At 40.9% G+C, this 17632-nt stretch overlaps 1 protein-coding gene across 3 annotated transcripts in view; it reads right to left on the bottom strand.

Annotated features, from left to right (window-relative positions):
• The window catches only part of CACNB2 (calcium voltage-gated channel auxiliary subunit beta 2), a 268026-nt gene that overhangs the window by 97915 nt on the left and 152479 nt on the right, over positions 1-17632 (bottom strand). The window lies entirely within an intron of this gene.

The raw sequence follows: 17632 nt of genomic DNA, 5'->3' as shown, positions 1-17632 counted from the left end.
TGGCAAAAGCCCAACAAAACATTGAATTTCTATATTCTGCTTCTCAGAGTCACCCTCCAGCCTTTCATAAACTGACATGGGAACAACATGCATTTACGATTCACTGGCAGACATGCAACGTTCTAGTTGAAAAAGATGACTGTAGCTGACCGCAGCACCTGCCTTGGATAGAAATTTACAGCGGCTAGAAAAACAGGCGCTGGAGATCACAGCTGAGAGCAGTGGTCAGGCACGTGTCACTGTACGTCGGCACGCCCCAGCAAGGACCGAATCCTGCCATGGCGTGTGTCTGTGTAACAACTAAATTGCTCCATCACCAGTGATTTCACAGAATTTCACAGAATCTTCTTGGTTGGATGGGACCTTTGAGATCATCGAATCCAACCACAAAAAAACCCCCAAAACCAAAAAAAAACCCCAAACACCAAAACCAAAACAAAAAAACCCCACACAAAACAAATGCCCACAACCACACCCCACACCCACCCACAAACAGACACAACCCAACAATCTCGGGCACTAGAGCATGCCCTGAAGTGCCATGTCTACGCATTTCTTAAATACCTCCAGGGGTGGCGACTCCACCACCTCCCTGGGCAGGCTGTTCCAGTGCCTGACCACTCTCTCAGTAAAGGAATTCTTCCTAATATCTAATCTAATCCTCCCCTGCCACAACTGCAGACCATTTCCTCTGATCCTGTCATGATTCCCTTGGGAGAAGAGGCCAACACCCACCTCTCTACACCCTCCTTTCAGGGAGTTGCAGAGGGCAATGAGGTCTCCCCTCAGCCTCCTCTTCTCCAAACTAAACATGCCCAGTTCCTCAGCCTCTCCTCCTATGACTTGTTCTCCAGACCCCTCACCAGCTTGGTGGCTCTCCTCTGGACACGCTCCAGCAGCTCAATGTCCTTCCTGTACTGAGGGGCCCAGAACTGAACACAGCACTCGAGGTGAGGCCTCACCAGTGCCCAGTACAGAGGCACCATCACTGCCCTACTCCTGCTGGCCACAAGTTCTGACACAGCTCCCCAGTGGAAACAGTGGCAAAAGACGAGCAGCAACAAGAGGACAGAAGTTTGGTGTAGAGTTTAAATCCTATTATGATTGACCCAACAGCAGCCTCTGGTCAAAACCATTTATGTTACCACAGCATTAAGGAAAGCTGAGGCTGTGATGAATCTCCCCCTCCATGGAGCCCCAGCCCACAGGACACTCTAGGGTCCCACAACTCAACGCTCTTCAGAAAGGTCACCTCCAAACCCTTCCCCACCAGCACTGCAGCTCCTTGGTGCCGCTCTGCCACCAAGCAAAGCATGGTGTTATAAAGCAGCTCCAAAGCAACCCTACCTTTAAATGACAGGAAAACAAACAAACCAGCTATTAAGCCTGACACAACAGACAGGGTGGGTGTTAGCTTTCTACAGCGCTTGCACGAGTGAACGCATCATATTTTCCAATAACCAACTGGCATGGCATCATTTTTTATATGTTTCATTCTACTGTCCAGAAGGGATGCTGCCTAACTGGTCCTCATCCCATAAAAAAAAAGAAGTCATGAAGCACAGAAACACAATTTGTATCTCCCCTAAGGGGGCAAGATGCCTTTTGGGTCAGGCCGGAATTGCTAAAATTGGAATTTCATCTTCCAGGCCAGAGTGATCATTTACAGTGCTGGTCATGTCTTGTTGGCCACAGTCCCAACACACATCCAAAAAATCATAGTAATTCAATTTATTTTAATTATATTGACAAATCGCATGAATCAAACTCAACATTACATTTATTTCCCCAGTGGGACAGACATGGTCATATAAATTTTCGGTGGAAAGCGGAAGTTGGGAGCTTCTTCACTTCTCAAATATGGAAAAAAATTCAAAGCCTGACACCAGGGCAATCCAGGAAAAAGGGGTGCATACAATTACAATTCATTCACTTTATAAACTACTGAGTATTTTATACGAGCTAAGAATGTTTTCAATCACTTTCAGAGGAAAAAAATATTCAAACTTAGATAAAAACTATGATGAAACTACAGTGGAAATACCTTGACTATTAAGGAAAATAGGGCCAAGTGGATGTGGACTAACCATTCATGACAGCTAAGGAAAGTAAATTATCAGCCTGGGACATAATTTTTTTTGGAGTTGCTCTGGAGAATAGAACGGATCTTTTCCCAAGAGCTTCTGAAATTCAGCCTTTCCCAGATTCTGTGGGTCTCCACCTCCTTCCACTGTGATATGGAAGAGTTACAGTAACATAGGCTGTTATTATAGGCCTATTATAGGCCTATATTACATGTAATATAGGCTACCGTAGCCCCCAATTCCTCATCTTTTCTTGGGAAATTGTCTAATAAAAGTGAGATAAGTCATGTTAATAATTACCCCATCTATTTGTTCTTTTTTCTTTTCCTCCTTACTTGGCAGGTTTACAAACCCAGTTTGTTTGAAAAATAATTTCCTGTTTTAATGACATTCTTGACAAATATTTACCAACTATCTTACCACTTATTATATTCGAGTAGCTTCTATGAGGTATTCTTATAATATGAACCCACACTTTTCACACTGTTAGTGTTCATATGTGACTATATTTGAGCTCCTTTTTCTTCAAGACCATACATGTTTTATCTTCTTTAGTATTGTAGAAGTGTAGCATCTTCAAGAGACTGGATCCTTCAAGTAAGAAGAGGTTTTTTTATTATTTTCCTTTACTTGCAGGTAGAAATTCGTTAGTTAAATTAGGTGGTGCCTCTACCTCTCTTATTTTTCTTCTTAATTTTTTGTACCCACGCTTAACTTTGGTCAGTACAGTTGCAGCTTAAGTACAGATTTTGAGTGAAGTGTTACATTCATAGTGCAAAATCTGTTGATGTGTTTGGTCTGTTACTGTAAAAAATTCTCACTGGGTTAATACAGCTATCATTACACTTGCAAATTCAGTCACGGCCTTTACGTTATGTCTTCCTCATAAAAAATAAAATCGATCCTCTGAGTACCATGAGTTTCTCCTTAACGGTGTAATCCACTTATGAATTGGACATTATTAGGACAGATAACTTTACAAATTACTAAAACTTCTGAAATAATTCTCTTCTTAAAGGATAAAACAAGTTCCTTCAAGTAGAGTCTTTTTACATTATTATTGATTAAATGAAAGCATGAAGCAGTAAGCAAACATACACCAAGATTTTACAAGAAACAAAAAAAATACATGTGACTGCATATAACATATAAACTCATTTACAATACTGGGTTCTTCTCCTAGATGTATTTTCCATCTCTTCATTCATTTAATGCTGAAGAGCATTTCAACTCCAAGAGGAGAAATATCTTATGTCTTCATTTGATTTATACTTTGCATATGGAAAGCTCAGGCCTCCATGTGCCAGTAAGAGGAACAATTCATTTCAATATTCAGAATGTATGCAGAGATATTGCCAACTGCTTATCTTCTAATCTTGTTGAAGTAATAAGAGGGACATCACGCATCCTGCTAGGACATGATTGGAGATTGTGTATTATGTCCTTGTGATGTGATACTACTTATTGTGTGCTACGAAATAAGGTACACGAAAAAAAAATATTTGAGGAATGATAGTCTTTTCATGGTGACTCTTCAGAAAAACTTTGGCAATACACAAATTGTTTCCAAAAGGGCAGCTGCAGAGCTTGGCCTAGTTAGTAAACAACAAACGGACCCCTCAGAGTCCGAGCTAAACTTTCCCCAAAATCTGTGGGATGCTCTGATGTGTTATGTTTTACCATTTTTCTGCAAAAACCATCTAAGAGGGAAAACTACTTAAGACCCTACTGTACAAAGAACTGTACAGTCAGAAAGTGAACGACAAACCCTGCTTAAAAGAACTTGCAATCTAAAGGATGAGAGAATATGAGCAGGGGAAAAAAAAAAAGGAGTAAGAAAGGGATCAAGGTAGCAACGCAATAGAAAATAAAGCATTTTTAAATATTCGATCCCAGCATTATGACTCATCCCTTGCATAACCATGGTGGGCTGTTGTTTAAGTAAGTTTTCTATATGTATTATGGCAGAGATTAGTTCTGTGAAAGCCTCTGAAGGAGGATAATCTGGTAGCTCTATATTCTGACAGAGAGATTCTCCCACTTATGAAACAAGAGAAAGTGCTTTTGAGGAAGAGGGCAACGGCAGGAATATAAGGAGGTCTCCTAGCTTTTCAAAATATGCTTTGTGAACAATATAATAACATAATTGAGAACTTGAAAAACAAAAAACCCCACCCAAAACTAATGAAAAATGGGATTTGATTTTTCCAAGACAATTAATTGGATCTAGAGGATGGGATTAAATTATTGATGATTTTGAGCTGTAAGGAAAAGTCAGAGCAATGACAGAGCTAAGATGTTGCCAGTGAAACAACTCAGTGACAGGTGTCAAAGGAAGAAAAATACAGCAAGGAAATGATTGCAAGCTGCATGAACTTGAATCGTCTCACTTTTGCCTCAGACTCTCAGCACACACATGGATATTAACACAACTTGGTTGACTCACGGTAACTTTTTAAAGCTCTGGTAACTTGATTATATGTCTAAGCCCTTAGGCAATGGTAAACCAGGACTATTAGTAACAACAAGTGGAAATGTGGTGGTGTTTACTGAGACAGGAGTGTAAAAAAGGGAAGGTTTTCAGGAAAAATGCAGGTATCGTTTTTTGACTGAATTAATTAATCAACAGCAGATATCACAAAAGGAAGGATTTTAAATTGCAGAAAGACAACTCAGAAAAATGATTTAAAATATAAAATGCTATATGCCGATACAAGAGCACACAAAGAAAGACAAAAGATTGGGTCAGCCACGAAATTACAAAGGCTTAATTGAAAAAAGGAAAAATGGAAACCACATCTGGGATGACAACAAGGAAAGAAAAGCAACTAGAAAAGGAAAGAATTTAAAGGAAAGCATGGCAACCATCATCTCAATTTGTCTCAGCTCAGTTAAAAGTGTCAATTTAGATTCCCTGTTCCAGATCTTCAGTATATTTTTATCTGGGATTTTGGTTCAAGTCATTAAGATTTTCTGCATACATAAAAATAACTTCCTTGAAAATTTAGCATGAAATTCTGTTAGCAATGGAGAATTCTGAAGGGAAAAAAAATATTTTCTTTGCATTTTATCAAATTATCTCTATATCTACAATCACTACTTGGTTTTCAAATGTACCATTTTTAATCTACTCCAGATAATGAATGGAAGGTTTGGTGGTTTGTTTGTTTGTTTTTTAACTTGTTAAAAATGTTGAGGTTAAGTATATACAGTGAAGTCTTCCATAGTTTATGATTTCAAATGTAACAACTGCTTTAAACACGTATTTTTACTTGCTGCCCTTCATTTCTATACTGTAAATATAGTATTCATCTATTTAAATAATTACATTTTTTCCATATATCTTCATGAGTTAGTTTGGCAAGCATGCACTCTGAAGCAAACGCTGTCATAGACTAGCTGTCTTCAATATTTTCTCACCTTTGATAAGTTTATTCTCCAGCCCATCATCTATTACTGAAGTCTTGATTTTTCTAGTCATGATCTTTTGTTAACAGCAATCAATGACTGTCATGACATAAAAGACTGCAATTTGCTCACTGCTTATATTAGGAGAGGGGTTTTTTATCAACACCTTTATTAAATTACACACAGTAAAGACTAAAGAATTAATTAATTAAATTTCCCTAACCCATGCTCAGTGAAAGCTCAAGCTTATCAAGAGTCATTTGTTTGTGACTCAACTCAGGTATCCCCGGCAGCCGTGACCATCCTTTAAGCATCTGCTGACTTGCTCTCTCTGATACTGCCAGAAACACCAAGTGAGTAGTCTTCTCAGTACATGGCACCTTTTACTTCAGGATAAAAACACTATGTAAAATAGACATATCCTCGTCAGTGGGCTAAAATGTAAGTCAGTTTCCAAGTGTGTCAGAAGCCACATGAGTCCTTGTGCTTTCAGGCATTAGTCCTTCGTACCAGCGTTCATCCCAACGTACGCCGTTTGAAAAGTATCAGGTGGTCTGTTTCTTTATATCTATTACCTGTCCTCCAGGTCTAGCATAAACCAAAGCAAGCTACCTCACCAAGAGGGTGAGGCTTCTTACACCATTTAGATATTACAGTTATTCTCATCGATTTTAAAAATGCAACAGTGCATGACACTTTCTCATTGACGGAAAAGTCCCTGGAAAGGCCTTTTGTCCCTCTTGTCTATCTCATATCAAAATAATAATCTTGGAAAATTCTCTCTCTTCAGCGTACGTCTTCACAGTTTTTATTCTAAAACCCAAATACACCACTTAATGTAGAGATTGCATGTTGTCAACTGTTCACATCCATTGGCTCTTTTAGACTTGACTCTAAAAAGACACCTAACCTAGTACATCCATACAGAGTGGGTGAGGGTACCAAATGTGCTGTGTGTGATAATCATCCAAGGGTGAGAAGCTAAAGGCAGCCCTGCGTGCCCAATCCGCGTGGCTGTCACTGCTTGTATGGCTCCACCAACTGCCTTTTGCGAGAGGGAGAGCAAGACAGAGCTTGTGATTCTGACTCATGAGTCCTTCCTACCGCACTTTTAGGGCAATATCCTCACTTCATTACTAAGAAGCAAGACTGAAGTCTCTGTATGTTACTGCCTCTTGTTTTCCACCTACAAGCGAACACAAGAATGTGAAGAGTAGATACAACATTCATTTAGAAAACAAAAAAATTAGTAAAAGGTTGTAGGAAACCATCTGATAGTATATAATCTCTAGTGATGAATAAATCTAAGTGTATTTTCTTACAGCAAAAGCAGATCTTGTACTATGGATTTATATTAGCACTATTGAGGTATGATTGCTTAAATAAAGATGGGAGAGTTAAAAGAGAAGTACATGTTTGAGGCAACCTGGAAACAGAAATGTGCCTGCTACTGAATGATTAGATGTGAACCTGAAGGAAAATAAAATATAAATTAATTGCACTAGAAAACTTAAAGGAAATCATAAAAGTAGCATATGGTCTTATGATCTTTCCTAACTCAATGTGGGAATATTTTTTGTGTTCTGGAACATTCAAAGCTTAGTAGAGTACAACAGCCACTTTCCAGGATAACAAGTAAACTCAGGTTTTTAAAATGATTGCGACCTAGAAAACCAAACATTTTCTGGTTTTCAGACAAAAGAAACATCAGGAACAGACTTCTTTCTGATTCAGAATAGACTTTGTCTGGGTCAGGAGAGCACATTACATCACATCCCATGCTGAGCCATTTCCTCTTCTAGAGGAAGCACCAAATTTTGGACCCCTGGTTGTTCTTTTATCTATTGCTGCAATACTGAGTATCAACACAAAATACATGTTTGATTTGCTGATAAATCCAAAATCTTGAAAAAGAATGCCTCTCCTGTATCAGAGCTATGATGATGGACTACGTCTTGTTCTCAAGACCACAAGGCAGAAAGAGGGCTCAGGAGGTCTCTAGTCCAACCTCCTTCTCAAGCTGTGAGACCAGACCAGACCAGCTTGTTCAGGACTTTATCCAGTTGGGCCTTGAAAACCTGCAAGGACAGAGACTGCACAATCTCTCTGGGAAAACCCACCCTGTTGACAAGACTATCCTTCTGATGAAGATGTTTTTTCTTACACCCAATCTGAACCTCTCTTTCCATTTCTAGTGTTTGCCTCTTGACCTCCCACCTTGCACCTCTGAAGAGCCTGGCTTCATGCTTTTGATAACCTCCTTGTAGATGCTGGGGGATTTGGGTTGCCCTCGAAGCCATCTCATCTGCAGGATGAACAAGCCCCAGTTCCCCAGCCTGTCCCTGCAGGCCAAGTGATCCAGCCCCAACGATCACTTGGAGGCTTTTCACTGAACCCTCTCTGATTTATCCATGTCTTTCTTCTGCTGGGGCACCAAAACTGGTCACAGTGAAGTAGGTACGTTCTAACAAGTGCTGGGCAGAGGGAGGTGATCACCTCCCTGAATATAGTGCCTGTGCTATAGAGGACTCAGAAGTTCAGATTTTCAAAAGAATCTGCAACTTCAGAAATATAATAGAATTCTCCTCAAAAATGAGCCAACATACACCTTAGGCAAACCTGCATTTATAGATGTGCTATATAATAGTCAACTAATTCAAAAATGTTAAGAGAAGCAATGCCTCACATTATTGTAAAGCAACGTTATTAACAGGCTACCAGGATCAATCAACTTTGTAAAATCCCAGATAAAGAGATCCCTTCCAGCACATCCCTAGCAAGTCTCTGGTCACAAGAGAGTCTCCACCACCTGCAGTGATGAAAGTCACAAGAATGGAAACTCCAGTTCTGCAAGTCTTGAGCTCTCAACACTTGTTGTGCTAACTCTCACCAAAGAAGTAAAAACAAACCTGTGTCATCCCTGAAAATTTGATTTCTTTAGGAACTGGCTAAAGCCTGCTTTTTCCTCTCTGCTTCATTGCTTGGAAATGGAATTAATTCTCTCCTTAAACTCATCCGGTTATGCTCAATTAAAAGTCGTATTTCCTCCAGTTTATGAGGGAATCAATTTCTGCTTAAGGAATTACCACCCAAATTTATCAACTGTACCACTGCTGCTATCGCCACCGGGCTCCTGCTGAGCGGACAGGAATACTACAAAGATGCCACTGAGATTGCTACTCTGCTGTGCTAATTAGCAAGGCAATTATTGTTTAGGTGAGACTCCTAAAGATAAAGAGGAAGAGAGTGAACAAGGAGCCAGCAGAAAGTAGATAGGTGAATGATGGGCATCGTCCACACCACACAGAAGAGGAGTACCTATGACAAAGCAGCAAAGAAGGACAAGGCTTCCAGAGGAGAAATACGAGACAAAGATTTCAAGATTTTAAGAGATGGATGGCAGGCCAGCGAGCATTTCTGAACTTATATTAGTTCTTGCCACTCTCTAGTTTAGCAGCAGAGAAGGTCACAAAATTTGAATCATTACAAAGGCCAAAAGAGACCTTTTCTAGGATGAAAAATAGTGTATAAAAGTACCATCAAACAAAAGAAAAACCTTGATGTTATTTGTGCTTATATGCCCGGCACTACAAGGAGAGTTAGTAAGGTAGTATCTGTCCTTTTTTTAAACAATATGCATTTTTATAACATCTAACAACTTCCATCTCTGTCCTGGTTGCAGTTTTCCGTTACAGTCAATAAATATCCAGTGGTTATAGGCTTTCAAATTGAAAAATATAAGGAGAATGCTAATTCCACAACTAATTTTTCTGCTTACAAGCATTCAACAATCTGTGTTTGCCTTGCTCTACGTGAAGTCAGTCCCCAAAGGATTCATGGACAGATAAGAATTATAAAATTATAGAGAAACCTAAGATGCATCATCTTTTCCAGGTCACACCCGTCCCCCGGATCACACCTATTATTCACGTAGATAGCATACGTGTTGCTATACTACAATTCAAATACATTTGTACTCAAATCCTTTCAAAGATTCTCCAGAGACAGAATGCTGGCTTCTCTGGCCAGGTTAAAGTCAGAAAGTCAACACTAAATGCAAGACAAGCTTTTCATGCTTTAAGAAGTCTGACTCTACTGGCTTTCAGTAGTATTCCAGTTCATCTCTGTTTTAGAAAAAAAAGGAATTTAGTTTCTTGATTATTTTTTATTATTATTATTTTACATTTGTCCTTAACTGATTTCAATTAGGCTGAAACACTTATTACAAAAGTATTGCAAACTTTTATTTAAGGAAACCAGAATTTCACTCTGGATTTGCACTGCTCTCCTTCCATCACTCCTTCCGGATAATTATCCCACCTATAGTCAGCAGTAATTAAGACAGTTAGCATCTCACTTCCTGTTCAAAGTTCTGGAGTTTACAAAGCGTAAAACAAAAATGACGGCTTATTGTTTGTTGCTGAAGTTGGCACAGCAACACTGATGTGCTCTTGTGCTTTGTTAGTTGCCTGTAGCCATGGATCTTTTTTAGGATTTGAAAAGGCATCAGTATTTTTAAGTCCTGTTCATTTTCAAAATCATCATAGCTTATGAACTCAGTAGCAGTTCCTTCTTGTTTCCTCTTTCACTGTGCTAAAATAGACCTTATTTAAATTGAATAGCATTTCATTCACGTCATAAAATCTACCAGAGAAGTGCAGGGACAACACTGGCAATTGTCACAAGACAAGCTGATCCACAAAACATGTTGTGTAACTGGCAGGACTAATCTCTCCCACCACACTTACAGACACAGATGTCCAGGTTTATTTAAAATAGCCCTAAGCAAAACAGCACAACCTGTGGTGTTTGGGTTTTTTTTTTAAATGTATGCTGTCTTCTGGGAGGCACTTGATTAGAGAAAGATCTCAAATTTTATTCCTGTGCTGACAAGGCAACACCAGTTAGAGGAAAAGGTATCAGTTGGATTTTATTTTCTCCCTTAACACACTAAGGACAATCCCATCCAGACCAATTCCCAGATGTTCTTGCCTGCAAATTCCATTGAATCTCTGAATCCAATTGATCAGAACATTATTTTGTACTAACAAGATATGGCTGAACAGAATTAATCATTTTTCCTTACAAATCTACGTTACTGATGGGGGGGGAGGGAGGTAGAGGGGATAACATTCACGCATGCATGGGAACACCCTTATATTCAGAAGGCAAACCAGTTTAAGTTATTAGCTGATATCAGCAAATAGGATTATGTGGCAAATATTAAAAAACAAAACAAAGCGAAACAAAACCAAAAAACCTTTTCTTGCTGTTAATTATAGTGAAATGTCAACCAGCAAAAGCAAAACTTCACATGTGGTACTATAGTCGCATACAACGAGCCTTATGATTTTGCTTAAGCATCTCCAAAGACCACCCATGTTCTTACCAGTATGTCCGTAACAAGTAATAGAATTACAGAAAACAATACAAATAATTCCATCTTAGAAAGACCACAGGATAATTAAGGGAAACAGAACACAACTTTCTTCAATATATGGGCTAAACCACAATATGATACATGTGATGAATTGACTATATTTGAGCAACAACCTAATGCCCCCATCCTTCAGATCTCACTTTATAGATATATCACTATATTTATATGGAATGCAGATGAAGCCAAAAGAATCACAGTGAATCACGGATTAGAAGCCTAAAATTTCAGAATTATGTAGTGCATCCTTCAGCAATGGGAAGTAAATCATGAGCAATCGCTGGGCAAGATGAAGACTTCTAAGAGTGAGTTTTGACTTATAAGATAAAACATGGGAATTTCTACTTTGGTGTTCTCTGATTAGAATCGAGAAAAAAATAGGTTGAGGGCAGGAGGGCAAAAAAAAATCTGGAGGGCAGGACATCTAGTCCAACCTCCTGCTCAGTGCAGTGCCAGATTCAAAACCAGATTAATTCACTCAGGGCCTTGTTTAGTTGAATTTTGAAAATCTTCACAGATGGAAATTTTCCAACCTTATATAGAATTTTACTTGTCAATCTCCTACACCAGAAAAATATAAGGAAATTCTAGGAGTAATCTATCATCTTAAGATAATAAATTAAGACGTTATATGACATTTAACCTCAAAAATTAGCCTGTTAAGAGCTGCTTCCACCAGCAGACGAATACAACTGTATTAAGTTCAGTCCAGAGTCAGTTTTAGTAAAGCCAATTTCTGCACATGAAAAAAACCTTAACTGCTTCCAGTGAAGAAACAATTTAGTTTCTCATTTACTTTCAGGCAAATACACTTCACAAAAAGACACGCAGAGACCTTCTCTCTATCATATTGAGTTGCTCCTTAAAGGAATAGCTTTGCAATACAATTATATTCTTGTCTTATAATACTCTAATAATAGCTACACATGTATCAGCCTTGCTTCTACAACCTGGCCCGCTCCTGTTCCTTCTGCTTTAAATTCCTGTAATGATCTACCTGCCCTTAGACTGAAGAGCTCAACTGGGTAGGGAGTACGCTCATTTTAGATTTCTGCACAAACGTTGCTTCGCCTGCACCAATAAACAAATACTTTGATTTAAAGAATTTACTTTTAATAAGAAAATTTACCAAGGTATTTGTAACAAAACACAGAAACTGCCTAAAAAATGTCAAAAATGTATTTAAACCAATGCTTATTAACTCCATTTGACTTGTTTGTAAGATTTATCAGAACACTAAAACTATATTGTACATCATAAAAAACAGTATGTCATTCTAGCATTTTAAATGCCAAAAAGCCCTACGCATTGCCAAATTAAAAACTATAGATTCACATTGTGGTGTAAATGACAATGTACAATGAAATGTGCACAGAAGAACTTCTCAGGGATCTCATTCTTTCATTTCTCAGAGAAAAGCTTTTAAAACTGCTGGTTCCTATAGCTCTGTAGTAATAGTAATCACAACACCCAAATTCTCTCACTAAATTATCTCCCTGAAGAAATCTTAAACACTAATCTGGACAGAGATGCATGAAATAATAAACAAGCTTGTCATAGTTATCATTACCTATTCCTAAATAAATAAAAGATTTGCTGAAAAAAGAATTAATGACTCCAATGGAAGATGAGCTAACTATCCCCAGTATTTCATAATTCTTATTCATCAGCTAAAGTTGTTATCTGGAAAGTAGCATGTGGTTTAAGTAAACAAACAGCACTTCATTTAGTCAGTCCAGTTGCCCAGAGCTTGTTTGTAATATAGAGGAGATATGTCTTCGTGAAGACAGATACCCATGGCTTTAGTAAAGAGGTAGATGGATTTTTTTTTTCTGTGATAGGCTTCCTGACAGCCAATATGGAATAAAAATAAATAATAGGTTTAGCCTGATCAGCTGTTTCTGAACTGGTTCACCAGACCTACTTATTATCATGGATCACGGAATTGTCAGAGTTGGAAGGGACCTCTAGAGATCATCTAGTCCAACTCCCCTGCCAAAGCAGGGTTGCCCAGAGCACATCACTCAGGACTGCATCCAGGCGGGTCTTGAAGATCTCCAGAGAAGGGGACTCCACGACCTCCCTGGGCAGCCTGTTCCAGGGCTCTGCCACCCTCACCGGAAAGAAGTTCTTCCTCATATTTGAATGGAACTTCCCTTGTTGCAGCTTGTGCCCGTTGCCCCTCATCCTGTCACTGGAAACCACTGAAAAGAGTCCGGCTCCATCATCCTTCAACCCACCCTTTAGGTACTTGTAAACATAGATAAGGTGTCCCCTAGAAAACAAAAATGTCTTCCAACACAGACATAAACACACAATCTCAACTGTAAAAGAACAAGGGAGGAGGGGAAAAAAGAAAAAAAAAAGGAGCTGTGCCTGGAAAAGATTACCAAATAAGTTTCAGATCAGATAATGCGAAACAGGGTTTTTGGCCCTTGGTTACCCTGTGTGGAAGGTTCCTATCAAACTGACATTGGACTGTAGCCAGCCTGCATGCTAGGAGCACTTAACTGAGCTGTCGGAACTACTATAGTGTTGAAAGGTCAAGAGAGCAAGGAGCTATCTAGGCTGTCAGACACCACCTCCTATACCCTTGATGGGAGAAAAGTAGCTGAGTTACCCAGGATGGAGCACCTAAACCGGGCAGTCTGCCACACCAGGCGGGCAGGCACGTACAGCAGACAGCGCGAACATGCCTTTCTGACTTCAGCTTTCCGTATGTGCTGCAGGGGAGGCAGGATTTCCATTTTTCACATCAAGCATCTTGCATGCGTACCCCTTCTGCTAATTTACATCCATCCACAGACTAAACAACGTAGACATCAAAATGCATGTCACAAATACTTAACCATAAAACAGACTTTAAAATAACTCTATTGTTAGAGACGCTACATTGAGGCCCCTGCCAGATCTGGAATGTTCTTGTACCGTATTCATGCACAGCATATACAAGTCCCATTTCTTTAATGAGAGATTCAAGCTACCTTATTCTAAGTACCTACTTTCTTTTCTGCGCAGGGCTCCACCTCAAGAGTTATAAATTCATGACTTAAAACAGGCATGTCATTAGTATCTTTTACCTAAAAGACTCCTCTAGCTACACAAGTCTCCCAACATCTAATTAAAAAAGAAGTATGAAATTAGGGAACTACTGGAAAGAGTCCAGCGAAGGGCAATGAGGATGATTCAAGGATTGGAGCATCTCCCTTATGAAGAAAGGCTGAGAGAGCTGGGACTCTTTAGCCTGGAGAAGAGAAGGCTGAGGGGAGACCTTATCAATGCTTATAAGTATCTGAAGGCTGGGTTGAAGGAGGAGGGAGCCAGACTCTTTTCAGTGGTTGCCAGTGAGAGGACGAGGGGCAACGAGGACAAGCTGGAACATAGGAGGTTCCACTCAAATATGAGAAGAAACTTCTTTACGGTGAGGGTGACAGAGCACTGGAATAGGCTGCCCAGGGAAGTTGTGGAGTCCCCGTCTCTGGAGATTTTCAAGACCCGCCTGGATGCAGTTCTGAGTAACATGCTCTGACATGCTCTGGGCAATCCTGCTTCAGCAGGGGAGTTGGACTAGATGATCTTTATGGTCCCTTCCAGCTCTAAAAATTCAGTGAAATTCAGTGAAATATATGTGGCATAACAGGGAGCAAGTTGTAAATAATTCCCAGAAGCCTGGAAACATACACACACGTGTGTGCAGAGGAATCTAAGCTAATTAAGCATGTTGCAGCTATGCAAATCAGAGAAGCACAATGAATTTGGTGGTTGTTAGCTCCAGAGTTAGACTACGCCCCTTCTGGTAACACGTGTTATGGCTCCATGCAAGTTCCTCACTGAAAAACAGCCATATTTTTTATATCAAGGCGTGTAGAGCAGGTGACAATACAGGAAAGAAAAACCTCAAGTATTCCTGATGGTGAAGTTATTTTTTTAAAAGTTCATGCTGGTTCACTTCAGTGAGGCAAACTGTCCAGCAAGAGAGGCTGATCACTGCTTTACCAGGAAACAGGCAGTATTATCAAATTTTTTTTCCTTCAGTTGGAAAAAACTGAAACCAAGACCAAGCAGTTTAAAGATTTCATCAAGACTTGGTGCTACCAACACAATTAGAAGCCAACTGTCCCCAGACCTGAGTGAGACTTCCTTCCCTCCTTCCTGCTGCTGTTTTACAAATGGAAAAGGAGCCAGGAGACACAGAGCTACCTCGAGCAGTTCGGTGGAAGGCACGCAGAGACAAGTCTCTCCGCTCACCTCCACTCTTTGGGTTTTTTGCCACCAGCACTTACTATGAGTGCAAGATGAAGGTGAGAAGCAAAGGAGAGAGCTACAACAAAAACACACAAACAAAACACACAGCACCGGTGAAGCCACACCTGCAGTAGTGTGTCCAGTTCCAGGCTCCTCAGTAAGAGAGAGACATGGACATACTGGAGAGAGTCCAATGAAAGGCCACAAAGATGATGAAGGGACTGGAGCAGCTCATGTATGAGGGAAGGCTGAGAAAGATGGAACTGTTCAGCCTGGAGAAGAGAAGGCTCAGGGAAGATCTTATTAACCTATATGAACACCTGCAAAGAGGACAGAGACAGGCTGCACTGAGACAGGCTCTTCTCAGTGATGCCCAGTGACAGGACCAGAGGCAATGGGCACCAACTGAAACACAGGAGGTTCCCTCTGAACATCAGGAAATGCTTTTTCACTTTGAGGGTGGCCAAGCACTGACACAGGTTGCCCAAGGAGGCAGTGGAGTTTATATCCTTGGAGATACTCAAAACCTGCCCGGACGCAGTCCTGGGCAACTGGCTCTACGTGGACCTGCCTGAGCAGAGGGTTGGACCAGATGACCTCCAGAGGTGCCTTCCAACCTCAACCGTTCTATGATTCTGTGTTAAGCGTTCATGAGGCTGCTCACCCACACCAAACACCAAAATGCTGTTTTTAAATACTTTGGTTTCGTCATTTTGTCTTCACATTTGTGAGGTAAACTGCACTGGTCCTGCCAACCCAGGCCAACTTCCACACTCGACATCTCTTCCCCTCTACTCTGTAAACAAAAGTAAACTCCTCCCTTACCTTTTCACCACCTGGAGTTGGTCAGTGTTGTTGGTTTCTAAATGCTTGAAACCATCTCACCTTTGCTCCCTTCACAGGGCTCCCTCCCAAGCGTGCCTCGGGTACAAACCTGCTTCTCAAACATGGTATGCTTCACTGTGAGCCGCTTCCTGTGTGCGACGCTACACAGGCTTGGGGCAGAGTGGCTGGGAAGCTGCCCAGCAGAAAAGGACCTGGGAGTGTTGGTGGACAGCCGGCTGAACATGGGCCAGCAGTGTGCCCAGGTGGCCAAGAAGACCAACGGCATCCTGGCCTGTATCAGGAACAGCGTGGCCAGCAGGAGTAGGGCAGTGATGGTGCCTCCGTACTGGGCACTGGTGAGGCCTCACCTCGAGGGCTGTGTTCAGTTCTGGGCCCCTCACTATAGGAAGGACATTGAGCTGCTGGAGCGTGTCCAGAGGAGAGCCACCAAGCTGGTGAGGGGTCTGGAGAACAAGTCATAGGAGGAGAGGCTGAGGGAACTGGGTATGTTTAGTTTGGAGAAGAGGAGGCTGAGGGGAGACCTCACTGCCCTCTACAACTCCCTGAAAGGAGGGTCTAGAGAGGTGGGTGTTGGCCTCTTCTCCCAAGGGAATCATGACAGGACCAGAGGGAATGGTCTGCAGTTGCGGCAGGGGAGGTTTAGGTTAGATATGAGGAAGAATTCCTTTACTGAGAGGGTGGTCAGGCACTGGAACAGCCTGCCCAGGGAGGTGGTGGAGTCGCCATCCCTGGAGGTATTTAAGAAACGTGTAGATGTGGCACTTCAGGGCATGCTCTAGTGCCCGAGATTGTTGGGTTGGGTGTGGTGTGTGGGGTTTTTTTGTGGGTTGGGTTTTTTTGGGGTTTTGGTTTTTTTTTTTGTGTGTGTGTATGGTTGGACTCGACGATCTCAAAGGTCCCTTCCAACCACGAAGATTCTGTGATTCCATGGCAAGAGGTATGCTCATTCCCTTCCTCCATTTCCTTCAGACACCACTCCACACTAAACCAGTGTGAAAGGATCCAGGTTATCTGTAGTTGTTGCTTTGCCTCATATTTGCTGTCAGAAAAACCTATTTCAGAAAGTTAATTCCTGAGGGGTAAACACTGTCTTTAATGTCCATGAGCTTTACATACCCCAGGACACTACGTTATAAAATAGGTATGTTGCACTCTAGATGAGGGACAGCTGATCTACAGCTGATACGACTCACATATGTAACAGGACTTACAGCTCAATGTCTCCACCTATGGCCTCCACAGAGCTCCCCACCTTTTTCTTGCCTGTTTTTGTGTTGAATTGTGGGAACAGAGGTAGGGGAAGGCCAGACATAGTATAAGTCCCTTCAGTATACTGTCAATAATCAAAAAGGCTCCATACGCTGTCGGTGAAATTCAAATTAAAGAAAGGAGACAAGGAAAAGAAAGCTATATGAAGGTCACACAGTAATATCATTATTAAGGAATCTACCCTGCATACCCTGCAGGAGGTTAGAGTAAACACCTGTTTTACTCTGGGAAAAAAGTGCAGTGACTACCTATTGTGAAAACCACTAACTGGAAAGCACACTGGGTGTCTTGGGAGTAACACAGAAATGACCAAAACCTCACTCTGAATGGATTTATTAAGGTT

This window comes from Numenius arquata, chromosome 12 (assembly GCF_964106895.1).
Source record: "Numenius arquata chromosome 12, bNumArq3.hap1.1, whole genome shotgun sequence".
Lineage (NCBI taxonomy): Eukaryota > Metazoa > Chordata > Aves > Charadriiformes > Scolopacidae > Numenius > Numenius arquata.
Note: the sequence above shows the minus strand (reverse complement) of the source record. Positions and strands in the feature narration are given on the sequence as shown.